Consider the following 13,216-nt stretch of genomic DNA (forward strand, 5'->3'; position numbering starts at 1 on the left):
TTGGCCAACTGAAGTCATACTGGCGAGTCCTTGTTGGTGCAGCATGCAGAGCTAAGGGTGGTTGCAAAGTAGATTTTGAATGAGGGGCTGGTATGATACATGTGGGTTTATATATGTATGTACAGTACCATACTGCAAACATTCAAAAACACGGTTTAACCACTCACCAACCTCCAAAGGTGGCAGGTGCAAGGGCAACCCGACTGTGGACCTAGCTTTGCAGGTCTAAATGCTAAACCATTGGTTTTAGAGGGAGAGGGATTAAACATGTACCGAGTCAAAGTGGAGCGTTCACCTGGGGTAAACATGTCACGTGACCATGTGGATCATGGAAGAAAGGCAAACGGGCGTAGCCTGGCTATAGTACAACTCGGGTTTGACAGGGGATTACCATAAAAGGAAAGAGAAGGAGAAACATACAGAACATAAGTCCAGCTGCATAGACAGTGGCTTACAGGATACAAGAATGTCCCCATAGGTGGGACGAGGTGCGGGCACAGTATGTAAGCATCTAGGAGAGGAAAGAATGTGAGCGCAGCATAACATCACCCCCCTCTCAAGGCCTGAGGTCCTCCGAAGGCAGGTAAAGGCCCTGGATGACCCATGAGTGAATCTCAGCATTAGTTGCGACTGCGAGTTGGGCAGTCAGTCAACCAATGTCCAAGGCATGAACATTGGTAACAGGTGAACTGGTGAAGGGGATGCTGCCAATTGATGGGAACAAGCCCACCAAGTTCTCTCTTGCTGAGGGAGGAGACAGGTACTGCGATGAAGGGAGTTGCTGGTAGAGCTCTTGTTGTCTGATGAGCATAGAAGAGGGCTCTTCCAGTGGCATCGCCTCATGCCTGGGTGAAGAAGTCAAGCCAGTCCCTGGGCAATCCATTGAAGGGGACAGCAGTGAGGGCATCCGTGATGGCCTGGAAGTGTTCTTGACCCTGGCCCAGTATAATCTTCTCCCAGCAATCGCAACACCTTGGTTTGACATCTCTGTTAGCTTTTCCACTTCCTCCAGCTCCAGTTCCGGACCTCGCTTCTTGGCTCTTCCATGGCGCTTCTCCGAGAGGGTCCTCAGGTAGGTGCGGTCCTCCAGTCGCTGCTTGAGCCTCCGGAGGCAGGAGCCCATGGACCACAATGTCGAGAGGAGTTCAGTCAAGGAAAGAGCAAAAGGAAGAGATCAGGGCCAGTCCGTAGTCTTCGTGAACGATTTTCACCATGGCTTCCTGAGTTTTAAGAGCCTCTTGGAGGATGGCGGAATTGGCTTTGTTGATATCTTTGTATGTATGCACCTCGAAGCTTGCCTCTGTGACTCCTACCTGGTCATGGACATGCTTTCCGATCACTTCTGAGCTTTGGAAGACCTTAGACAGCACCTGTGGATGCTCGTGGCATTCTCCTGCTCTCCAGCCATGTGATTCCCAGTGCTCGAAGTCATTAAGCAGCCACACATAACTGAGGAAGATGCCTGCCTCAGGAGCCACCCATCCAGTTGTCATGGGGGCTGCTGGTGTGAGGGCGGGGGCTGTGATGACAGAGGGCGAGAGAGAGGGCCTTGGAGCAGATGGGCCATCTCGAGGGAGCAGCGAGGGGGATCTGTAACCAGCTTGGGAGAGCGGAGGGGTGTTGCACACCCTGAAAGAGGCATCATAACGAGGCTTGGGTGATGTGGTAGGAGCCTTGGACTTTCCCTTGTGGGCGTCCTTGCAGGCTCTCTGCGAAGCAGGGAGGGAGCACACAACCAGGTATGGGTAAGGACGGGCAGCGGAGGCGATGGAGTTGTGAAGGGGTTGGTAGGCCCTGGCGAGTGTGGAGTGGGTGGATACATTGGGGGATGGGGTGTGTAATGCGTTGCAGGCATGTACTGGTGGTTCTGAGAGGCAAGGAGGGGTACTGGCATAGTGATTGAAGTAGGGTCTCGAGGGATCATATGGTTCATCAATATCGGCATGGAAGTCCTTGTTGAAGTAGTCAGAGCTGGGGTTCTCAGTGTTGGGGGTGTAGGACATGTCACGGTCAGAGGCTGTGAACGCGCTTGTACTCTCCTAAAACCTCTGGGGCATTTATAAGGTTTTCCTCGCTCTCCCAACTGTTTTGGGAATGCAGGTAGCTGAGCCACTTGACCAGGTAGAGGTATTTTTGCTGAGGGTTTTCACCAGGACTTTTCGACAATGATTTGACCTTGTGCACACATTTGTGCTTAAGTATCGCCTTGACTTCCCATTTGTTCTCATCTCCAACCAACTTGGGGGGAGGCAGGGGAACTGCCGGCCCATATTCCTTCATTTCAACAAAGGGGGTTAGCTTGGATGCGTGGAACATGGGGTGTACCTTCCAGTTAGGGGGTAGTTCGAGCTTGTATGCCACTGGGCTGATCCATTTGGAAACCACAAATGGGCCATGGTGTTGGGGTGCAAGCTTCTTTGATGGGACATCCCTTTTTAGGTCAGATGCATCAAGCCAAACCTTATCTCCTACAGAGAACTCTGTATAGGTTCCTTTTGATTGCTGTTTCATTAACTCCTGTGCTTCCTTGTGCATGATTATCATGGCATCTTGGTTGGCTGCCAGTTGTTTGAGTTGCTCCCCAGCGAGAGACCCCTGTGGGGGTTGCCTGGTAGGATAGGGGGCGGGGTTGAAACCATACATGAGGGAAAATGGTGTTTGGTGGTGAGACGAGTGAACATGAGAGTTATGCGCCATTTGAGCATCTGGGAGTTTGGCGTGCCACCCATGGGGGTCCACATCGGCATACATCTGAAGGTACATGCCAACCTCCTGGTTTACACGTTCAGCCTCACCATTGGTTTGGGGGTGGTAAGCTGTGGAGGCTTTTAACTCGATTCCGAGGGAGCAGTAAAGGTCCCTAGTGAAGGCAGAAACGAATTGCAGGCCATGATCCGAGATAATGGCTTCCAGTACCCCCCCAATGTGGGTACATGTACGTGTGGTAAAGGTCTGTGACTCTGACACTATTCACAGTTTTGGTAGTTGGCAGGAAGAAGGCTCCCTTTGTTAGCCCTTGGTCGACAATAGTTAATATCGAGTCATATTTTCCTCTGGACAGGGGCAAGTCCGTTACCAGGTCCATGGAGACCTGTTTGAAGGGGAAGGGGTTCTTGGCTACGTCATGTGGGGTAACTGGTGGAGTAGTTGGGTGCATGTTTACCTTGTTTGCTTGGCAGACAGGGCATCCTTTGCAGTAACTTCTGATTGACTGGTACATTCTGGGCCACCAGATGTACTTGTTCATTTTCTTCATCATGGCTTTCACTCCAGGATGTCCAAAGGCAGGTAAGTCATGATACTGTTGAAGGACGTCTTGGCGAACAGGTTCAGGTACAAAAATCCTTCTCCCTTTTCTCCTGACTCTGTCAGACCCTACTGTCATTTCCAGTGTGGGAGAGGAGCTGAAGGCTTTCTTTACCTCCTGGTACAGATCTGTGTTTAACTGGTAGACGTGTTTCTTCCCTTCGGCTTTCTCTTGAAGCCTCTTGACGGGCTTGACAGCTTCCTTTTGAGAGTGCAAGACAGTCTTCTCTGGTGTGTTTATTTTGAAAAGGGAAACGACCAAGGGTCTCACCCCCCCCTCAAGCCAAATGGCCTTCAGAAGTAGGGTGGAGACAGTTCCGGGCTTGGCATTGAAATCCAAGTGGCAGGAGAGGGTGTCGGTGGTAGAATTTTTGGTTCCAGCGATGTGAATGAAGAGTAATGGGTACTCTTGAAGCATGGCCTGCCAGCGAGCCTGGCGGGCTGTCAGCTTCTGCGGCTGTGTGTAGTACGTGATATTTTGGTGGTCAGTGTAGACCTTTGTTGGCTCCAGGGGCAAGAGCAAATAAGGGCACCATTGCTTGAGGGTGTGCATGACTGCTAACATTTCCAGATCGTAGACCTGGTAGTTTTGCTCTGCTCCAGTAAGGGACTGAGACATATATGCACAGGGATGGAGAGTTCCTGAGTCATCGGCCTGTGACAGGACAGCTCCGGTGCCGAGCTTGGAGGTGTCCTGTGTGGAGTACGAAGGGTTTCTTTAGGTCTGGGAGGCGGAGGACTGGCTTGGATGAGAGGGCTGACTTTAGAGTCTCGAAGGCCAAGGCCTGCTCCAGTCCCCAACTCCATTTTGTGTTTTTCTTGGACAGGTCATGGAGAGGACGAGTGACTTGTGAGAAGCCAGAAATGAACTGCCGGTAGAAGTTGCAGAAGCCTAGGAAGGACCAGAGTCCTTTCAGGGTCATCAGCACGGGCCAAGTTTTAATGGCTTCAATTTTAATATCTGATGGTTCGTATTGGCCCCAACAGATCACAAACCCCAGGAACTCCACTTCCTCGGTTTCGAAAACACACTTTTTGAGCTTGAGTCGAAGGTGTTCTTTCGAGGCGATCTCCAGAAACCTTTGGACAGTGCTCCGCAGTCCTTCTTTCGTTCTGGAGTGTATGGTTACATTGTCCATGAAAATCACAGCCTTCCTTTCATTCTTTAGTTCATGGAACATGTGGTCCATGTACCTCTGGAAGGTAGGTGGTGAGTTGCACTGACTGAAAAACATTACAGTTGGTTCGAAAAGTCCTCTCGGGGTGATGAAAGCTCCTTTCCACTCATCACCTTCTTTCACCCTGATGTTAGTGAATCCCCATTGCACATCGAACTTGGTGAAGTAACAAGACTCAGCAAGCTCATCGAGGAGGGTTTTCACGTCAGGAAGGGGGTAGGAGTCAACAACGGTGTGGGAGTTTAGGTACTGATAGTCTTGTATGAGTCTTCTCTTCCCATCCTTCTTTCCTACGAAAAACACAGGTGCTGCTTGAGCCAACTTGGAGGGGCATATCTTTCCGCATTTAAGATTCTCTTCAATGAACTCATCAAGTCCCTTGAGTTTGTCTAGTGAGAGCAGGTAGATGGCTCCTTTTTTGGGCTGGAAGCTGGGCTTCAAGCAAATTTTGTGGTTGAGAAAACCTCGATGTGGCGGAAGAGGGACTTCTTCTGAGAAGACTACTGAGAAGTCTTGATATTCCAATGGTAAATCAACCTCTGCTTGGACATGCGATGCTTCGGGCTTCGTGGAAATGGATGTCTGGCTTATCTTGACGGTCCGGGTGAAATCCGTTCCGTGTACTCGATTTTTCTTGTCGAGGCCATGGTCAAGCTCCCCCCAGCCGATCAGCTTTCTTGACATCCAGCTAATGATGGGGTTGTGCTCCTTTAGCCAGGGCATTCCCAGGAGGAGGGACTCCCAATTTCTGAGTTTGAGGACATACACGCAGATGCACATAGTCTTCCCCCAGATCTTGGCTCTGAAGGAGGCGATATGGGTTACCCAATCTCCAGTTTTCCCTTTGTAGCTTTGGGACTCCCAGGGTCTCGTGATCTTTCGTGTTGGGATGTCATATCTTTCTACGATGGCAGGGTCGATGATATTTGTTTCTGCACCCAAGTCAAGGATCGTTCGGACAGTAGCGTTTTTGCGATTGATGAGGTAAGCAAAACCAGCAATAGAAGTGATGAACATATCTTGTTCATAATCATACACTTTCTCAGTCTCTAGCTTAACCTCTATCTTTTGGGATACTATAGGCTCTCTTCCCAACGCTACACCAGGTGAGCCTCTCAAAAATCCAGATTCCCCTTTGGTCCTCCATCATCAGTGGGTTCATCATTCTCCCCATTGTAGTGGTCAGTTGGTTCTGAATCTTCCTCCTCTTCAGAATTCTTGTTGAGCTCCTCGAGCATAGCCAGGATGCGAGTGCAGAGCTTGTGGTTCAAAGGGGACCTACTGTTCATTGTGGATGAGGGGCAACTTGCCTTTATGTGCCCTGTCTCACTGCATCTGTAACAGGTAGGAGCATCCTTCTGTGATTGGACCTTAGGCTTCTGATCAACATCCATGGCATAAGGGTCTCGGTTCTGAGCTTTCAGAGACAAAGTGGGTTTTGATCCATAAGAACTGTGTTGTTCCTGTTTCCATAAATAGGAACAATCTTGGAAAGATGCCTTTCCAGTGAAGACTTTGAGTGTTGCCATTGCTGCCCTAGCTGCTGTTGCTTGTTGAATCCAGTCTTGTACAGTGTTGGGTTTGGGTCCCAACATGAGGATCCACTTGTTGATTTCTTCATTGAGTCCTTTACTGAAGAAAACGGCGGCAGTGGTATCTCTAGTAGAAATCCCAGCTTTGTTGAGGCAGTTTCAGAAATCTGCAATGTACTCATCAAGGGAATGGTCCCCTTGGCGAATAGCAGACAGATAAATCAAGGTGGTGGCCTTGGCGTCTCCGACCTGGAAAGTTTCTTTTAACTTAGCGACAAACTTGTCCCATCCATCAAAGATCTTGAGGTCGCCTAGGGCAGTCATGTTTTCGTTGATGTAGGCCTCCGCGAAGGCGCAGGCTGAACCACTTCCCATGTAGGAAAGGGTGAAGGTGATTTTAGACTGATCTTCGTAGTAGATATGGTCATTGGTAGCGAGGTAGAGTTTGATGCTGCTCAACCAGGCTGAGAAGTCCTGGTGTGCCCTGTTGTACGAGAAGGGTTTGTTGAGGCCTATTTCTTTCATACCTCCTCCCTTAGAGTTGTGTTCCTTCCCTCTCTCCTCGGAACCTCGGGAGGGGCCTTTGGGCCTTACCACATCTCGGTTAAAGAGTGACTTGTAAAATTCAGTGGCCATTTCAGGAGTGACCTTACTCTGTCTGGTGAAGGGATCTTGAAGGGTTAGCCCAGTCGCATGGTGGGCGAGTTCTTCTGCCATCTTGTTGACTGAAGGAGTGGGAAGGTGTATATTGGTAGATGATGATACTGAGGGGTCTGCTGGTCTGGCTATCCCTAGAGTTTCGGTGTCTGGGCTCAGAGGCCTAGGTTCATGATACAAAGTGAAATTAACTGGTGAGGTCGATTCTGCCACTTGCCTGAGCTGGGGTCTTACTGGTGGGTCTTCAAGACCTATTTGTGGGTTGGGTGTTTGAATCAATGGATGTCTTACAAGTGGTCTCGCTTGGAGAACCTCTTTTCCTTTTCAGGATGGTATGGGAGGTTTGAACGAAGAGGCTGCTGATGGAGGCCTCTTGCTTCCTTCTTCTTGGTGGTGTGAAGACACATTGATGAAGCGGAAGAGTTAGTGCCTGAAGTTTAGGGGCTAGCTCACTGACGAATCAGTGGTTCCTGTTGGAGTGGCGGGAGGTGGTCATTCTGCAGGCTATTCTGCCTAGCAAGGATTCCAGACCACAGGTATCCAAAGTGATTTGAAATCTTCTGTTATGCTGACAACTCATGTCGCACCACAGATCGAGTGTCGATGACACAGGCATGTGACAGCGTGAGAAGGGGCACGTAATTTAACTTCACTAGCAGAGGATCACTAGTCTTGGCCAACCAAAGTCATACTGGCAAGTCCTTGTTGGTACAGCATGCAGAGCTAAGGGTGGTTGCAAAGTAGATTTCGAATGAGGGGCTGGTATGATACATGTGGGTTTATATATGTATGTACAGTACCAGTACCACAAACATTTGAAAACATGGTTTAACTGCTCACCAACCTCCAAAGGCAGTGGGTGCAAGGGCAACCTGACTGCGGACCTAGCTTTGCAGGTCTAAATGCTAAACCATTGGTTTTAGAGGGAGAGGGATTAAATGTGTACCGAGTCAAAGTGGAGCATTCACCCAGGGTAAACGCTGTCACGTGACTGTGTGGATCAGAGCCACCAGCAGATCACAGAAGAAAGGCAAACAGGGCATAGCCCGGCTATAGTACAACTCAGGTTTGACAGGGGATTACCATAAAAGGAAAGAGAAGGAGAAACATACAGAACATAAGTCCAGCTGCGTAGACAGCGGCTTATGGGATACAAGAACATCCCCATAGGCAGGACGAGGTGCAGGCACAGCACTGTAAGCATCTAGGAGAGGAAAGAATGTGAGCACAGCGTAACAGTCTTACTGACACACTTTTTTTTCTGTGGTCCTAATGTGGTCTGTAAGTGACTTATTGATATCTTCATGCCACTATATTACTGTAACTCTTGATTCATAGTACTTGTCACAACCATGCATTTACTCTAAGTCCCTACTCACTCCACACCCTACTCCACTGCTCACTCACACTCTCTGCACCAACTCTGCCTGCACTCTACCATTTATGAGTCTCCTCCACTCTGCCTTCTGTTGGACTTGTACCAGTCTCTCATCAGACCATGCAGACCATCCTTGTGCACCACATGGTCCATCACCTGGGCTGTTTCCTTTTTGGCTTGTTCTGTGTTACCTATCATATGTTCTCCATCTTCCCTTCATTCATCATCCAGAAAGTTGTTACCTGAAAACTTATGAGTCTCCATATGTCAGTCCTGATTCCAGTTATTGCACCTCCATAGCAGCATAAAAGCATGTACAGTACTCTACTGTTCTTCAGTATGAATATCACCAAAGTTCCTACTCCATCTCTCTCCATCTTCTGCCTGTCAGAGTTGTCTCCAAACATCTGTCTGGTCTCTTCCTCTGAAATATGAGGGCTGACATCATGCAAGGGGGTAGTGCACAAGCTAAACCTGACACCCTCACTTGCTCCATTTCTGCCTCAGCTGACTTTGTCCCTGCCAATCCTCCACTAGTCAGAGTTCCATTCATCTGTGTCAGACTTGCTTCCACACCTCTCTCCAGACCTGGTTAAGCATCAGAGTTGGTCAGAGTAGGCTCAGACTTGACAGTGCTCTATAGAACCATATGTGTCTTGCTTAATTCACATGCTCTATATGTTCCTTGGCATCCATTCCACTTATACATCTACCTTTCTGAGATAAGTTGTGATTAGAACAGTTAGAACAACCACTGTTTTCCTGATGCATGGAGAATCCCCACCAGGACATGGCCTGGTAAAGTGGGTCTATTTAGCCTGGGGAAAACCCAGGGTTCACCCTGGAAAGGGGTCTAATTAGCCTATCGGAAGCCCATGTTCTGCCTGGAAAGCAGGTCTATTTACCCTGGGGAAACCCAGGTCAGCCTAGAATGTAGGTCTATTTAGCCTGGGGAAATCCCAGGATCAACCTGGAAAGGGGGTCTATTTAGCCTGGAGAAAGTCCAATTTGGACCCCAGCTACCCTTTCATTTGATGTATAATATATATATATATATTACAGAGAGAAGATTTTCTCCAACCATATTAAATTGCTGCCCTGGAGAATCTCCAGGAATGGTGGTGCAGAATCCCCAAAAGTTGGGAATTCCCAACAAAATGACACCTATTAGGTTAATACTTATATCAAAATCTCCAGACACAATAGGTTTCCAAGAGGGGTTGACTGAAGTGATTCTCCTCCCTTTTCTCCTGACTCCATCAGACCCTTCTGTTGTTTCCAGTACCAAGAGGGATATGGATGCTTTCTTTACCTCCAGGTATAGGTCAGCATTCAGCTGGAGGACACATCCTTTACCTTTCTGAACCTTTTGCTTATCCTTGGATAGGCATTCAGGGGTTTTCAAAGGAGACTTTTTGGACAGGAGCTGAGGTTTTAGAGGTTTCAGGAACCATCTGATCAATCTTAAAAAGGGAAACAACAGGGGGTCTCACCCCCCCCCCCCCCTCAAGCCAAACAGCCTTTGGAAGGAGGGTAGAGATGGTGGCAGGCTCAGCATTGAAGTCCAAGTGGTGGGAGAGGGTGTTGGTGGCAGAAATTTTGGTACCTGCAATATGGACAAATTGAAGTGGGTACTCCTGTAGGGTAGCTTGCCAATGGGCTTGATGGGTGGTAAGCTTTTGAGGTTGCATGTAGTAAGTGATATTCTGGTGATCTGTATAGACACAAGTTGGTTCTGGCAGTGAGAGCAGGTAGGGGCACCATTGCTTGAGGGCATGCATGACTGCTAGCATCTCTAAGTCATAGACTTGGTAGTTTTGTTCTGCTCCAGTAAGTGACTGTGACATGTAGGTGCAAGGATGAAGCACTCCTGAGTTGTCAGCTTGCAAGAGCACAGCACCAGTGCCAAGCTTGGAGGCATCAGTGTGGAGTATGAATGGTTTCCAGAGATCCAGCAGGTGAAGAATGGGTTTTGATGACAGGGCCCTCTTCAGGGCCTCAAAGGCGAAGGTCTGTTCAGGTCCCCAGGTCCATTCTGCATTTTTCTTTGACAGATCATGAAGGGGGTGCACTGTCTGTGAGAAGCCAGAAATGAACTGCCAGTAGAAGTTACAGAAGCCAAGGAAGGAACAGAGTTCTTTCAGGGTCATCAGTGCAGGCCAGGTTTTGATGGCTTTGATTTTAACCTCCAACAGTTTGTATTGACCCTGATGGATCATGAATCCTAGAAACTCTATTTCTTTGGCTTTGAAGGTGCATTTCTTGAGTTTCAGGCAGAGTTGTTCCTTTGCAGTGATGTGCAAGAACTGGCAGACAGCAGTGCACAGCCCTTCTTTGGTCTTTGCATGTATAGTGACATCATTCATAAAGATAACAGCTTTTCTCTCATTCTTGAGTTCTCCAAATGTGTGGTCCATGTACCTTTGGAAGGTAGGCAGTAAGTTACACTGCCAAAAAAACATTACTGTCAGTTTGAAGAGTCCTCTAGGGGTTATGAAGGCCCCTTTCCATTCATCTCCTTCTTTTACCCTGATATTAGTGAATCCCCACCAGACATTGAACTTGGCAAAGTATTTTGAGTTGACAAGTTCATCTAGGAGGGTCTTCACATCAGGCAGTGGGTACAAGTCAATGATGGTGTGCAAGTTTAAGTAGTGGTAGTCTTGGATGAGTCTTCTCTTTCTGTCTTTCTTTCCTATGAAAAACACAGGTGCAGCTTGCAAAGATTTTGAGGGGCAGATCTTTCCATATTTAAGATTTTCATCAATGAACTCATCAAGAGCTTTAAGTTCATCAAGCAAGAGCAGGTAGATGGCACCTTTCTTCAGCTGGAAGCTGGGCTTCAGGTGAATTTTGTGGTTGAGGAACCCCTGGTGTGGCAGAAGAGGAATTTCTTCTTTGGAGAAGACTATTGAGAACTCCCAATATTCCTGTGGTAACTCAACCTCTGCCTGTATATGCAAAGCCTTGAGTTTTGTGGAAATGGAGGTATGGTTTATCTTGACCATCCTGGCAAAGTCAGTCCTGTGAATGCAATTTTTCTTGTCAAAGCCATGGTTGAGTTCTCCCCAGCCAATCAGCTTCCAAGATGTCCAGCTGATTATGGGGTTGTGTTCTTTAAGCCATGGCATTCCAAGAAGGAGGGACTCCCAGTTTCTGAGTTTGAGGACATATGTGTGAATGTGCATGGTCTTTCCCCAGATCTTGGCTCTGAAGGAAGTGATGTGGGTAACCCAGTTGCTGGTTCTGCCTTTGTAGCTTCCTGACTCCCATGGTCTTGCAATTTTGCACATCAGGATATCATATTTTTGGACTATTGCCAGGTCAATAATATTTGTTTTGGCACCTGAATTGAGGATGGTTTGGATGGTAGCATTTTTGTGATCAACAAGGTAAGCAAAACCACTGATAGAAGTGATCAACATATCTTGCTCATAATCATACACTTTCTCAGTTTCTATCTTAACCTCTATTTTTTGGGATACAATAGGCTCTCTTCCTGACATTACACCAGTGGAGCCTTTCAAAAATCTGGGTTTCCTTTTGGTCCCCTGTTGTCTGTGGGTTCATCATTCCCCCCACTATACTTGTCTTCTAGTTCTTGGTCTTCTTCATTTCTGGAGGTCCAATCATGTTCCTTGAGCATTGCCAGGATGTGAGTGCAGAAGTTTTGGGCCAAGGAAGACTTACTGTTTGTTGTGGATGAGGGGCATTTAGACTTCACATGCCCTGTCTTACTGCATCCATAATGGGTAGGAGCTTCACTCTGTGATCAGACCTTTGACTTCCAATCAACATCCATAGCGTAAGGGTCTTGGTACAGAACTTTCAGAGATGAACCAGATTGAGATCTGTGAGAAGTTTGTTCTTGCTCCCAGAGATAGGAGCAGTCTTGGTATGTTGCTTTTCCAGAGAAGACCTTGAGAGTAGCCATTGCCACTCAAGCTGCCATTGCCTGGCAGATCCAATCTTTGACTGTGTCTGGCTTGGGGCCAGCCATGAGGATCCACTTATTAATTTCCTTGTTAAGACTGCTGCAGTCAAGTCTCCAGTAGATATCTGGGCCTTATTGAGACAGTTGTGCAAGTCAGCAATGTACTCATCAAGAGAATGGTCTCCTTGGCAGATGATGGAGAGATAGATGAGTGCCATAGACCTAGCATCTCCTACTTGGAAGGTTCTTTGAGTTTCACAACAAACTCATCCCAGCCATCAAAAAATTTGAGATCTCCAAGTGTGGTAGTGTTTTCATTGACATAGGCTTCAGTGGAGGTGCAAGCCAAGCCACTCCCCATGTAAGAGAGGGAAAATGTGATCTTGGATTGATCTTCATAGTAGTTGTGGTCATTTGTAGCAAGGTAGAGTTTGATGCTGCTTAGCCAAGCAGAAAAGTCTTGGTGAGCTCCAGTAAATGAGAAGGGTTTGTTGAGGCTGATTTCTTTCAGTCTTCCTCCCTTAGAGTCATGTTCCTTCCTTTCTCTGTCAGAACCTTGGGAAGGGCCTTTAGGCCTAACCACATCTCTGCCAAAGAGGTTTCTGTAGAATTTGGTGGCCATTTTGGGGGTTACCCTACTCTTTCTGGCAAAGGAGTCCTGGTGATTAAGTCCAGACATTTGTTGTGCAAGTTCTTCTGCCATCAGATTGGTAGAAGTCAGAAGGTATATGTCAGTGGATGAAGATGATGAGTGGTCCACTGGTCCAGCTGTCTCTTGTGGTTGTGTATCAGTATCCAAGCCAATGGGCTTCAGGTTTTGGTAAGTGGTAAGGTCAATTGGTGAGGTCAATTCTGCCACTTGCCTAGTTGGGGCCTTACTGGTGGGTCTTCAAGACCTATACAAGGGTTTGGAGTTTGCACCAAAGGGTGACAAATAAGTGGCCTTGCTTGGAGGACTTCCTTTCCTTTATGAGAAGGTACAGGAGGTTTGAACAAAGAGGCTGCTGATGGAGGCCTCTTACTTCCTTCTTCTTGGTGCAAAGACATGTTGACAAAGAGGAAGGTTAGTGCCTAATGTTATGGGCTAGCCCACCGATGATTAACACCAGTGGTTCCTGTAGTGGTGGCAGGAGGTGCTCATTTTGCAGGCTATTTTGCCTAGCAAGGATTACAGAGCACAAGTATCTGAAGAGTAGTCCAGTCATTGATGTGGCCAGGTGATTTGAAATCT

Source organism: Pisolithus orientalis (genome assembly GCF_024613125.1).
Source record: "Pisolithus orientalis strain OTSU chromosome Unknown F5J12scaffold_8, whole genome shotgun sequence".
Taxonomy (NCBI): domain Eukaryota; kingdom Fungi; phylum Basidiomycota; class Agaricomycetes; order Boletales; family Pisolithaceae; genus Pisolithus; species Pisolithus orientalis.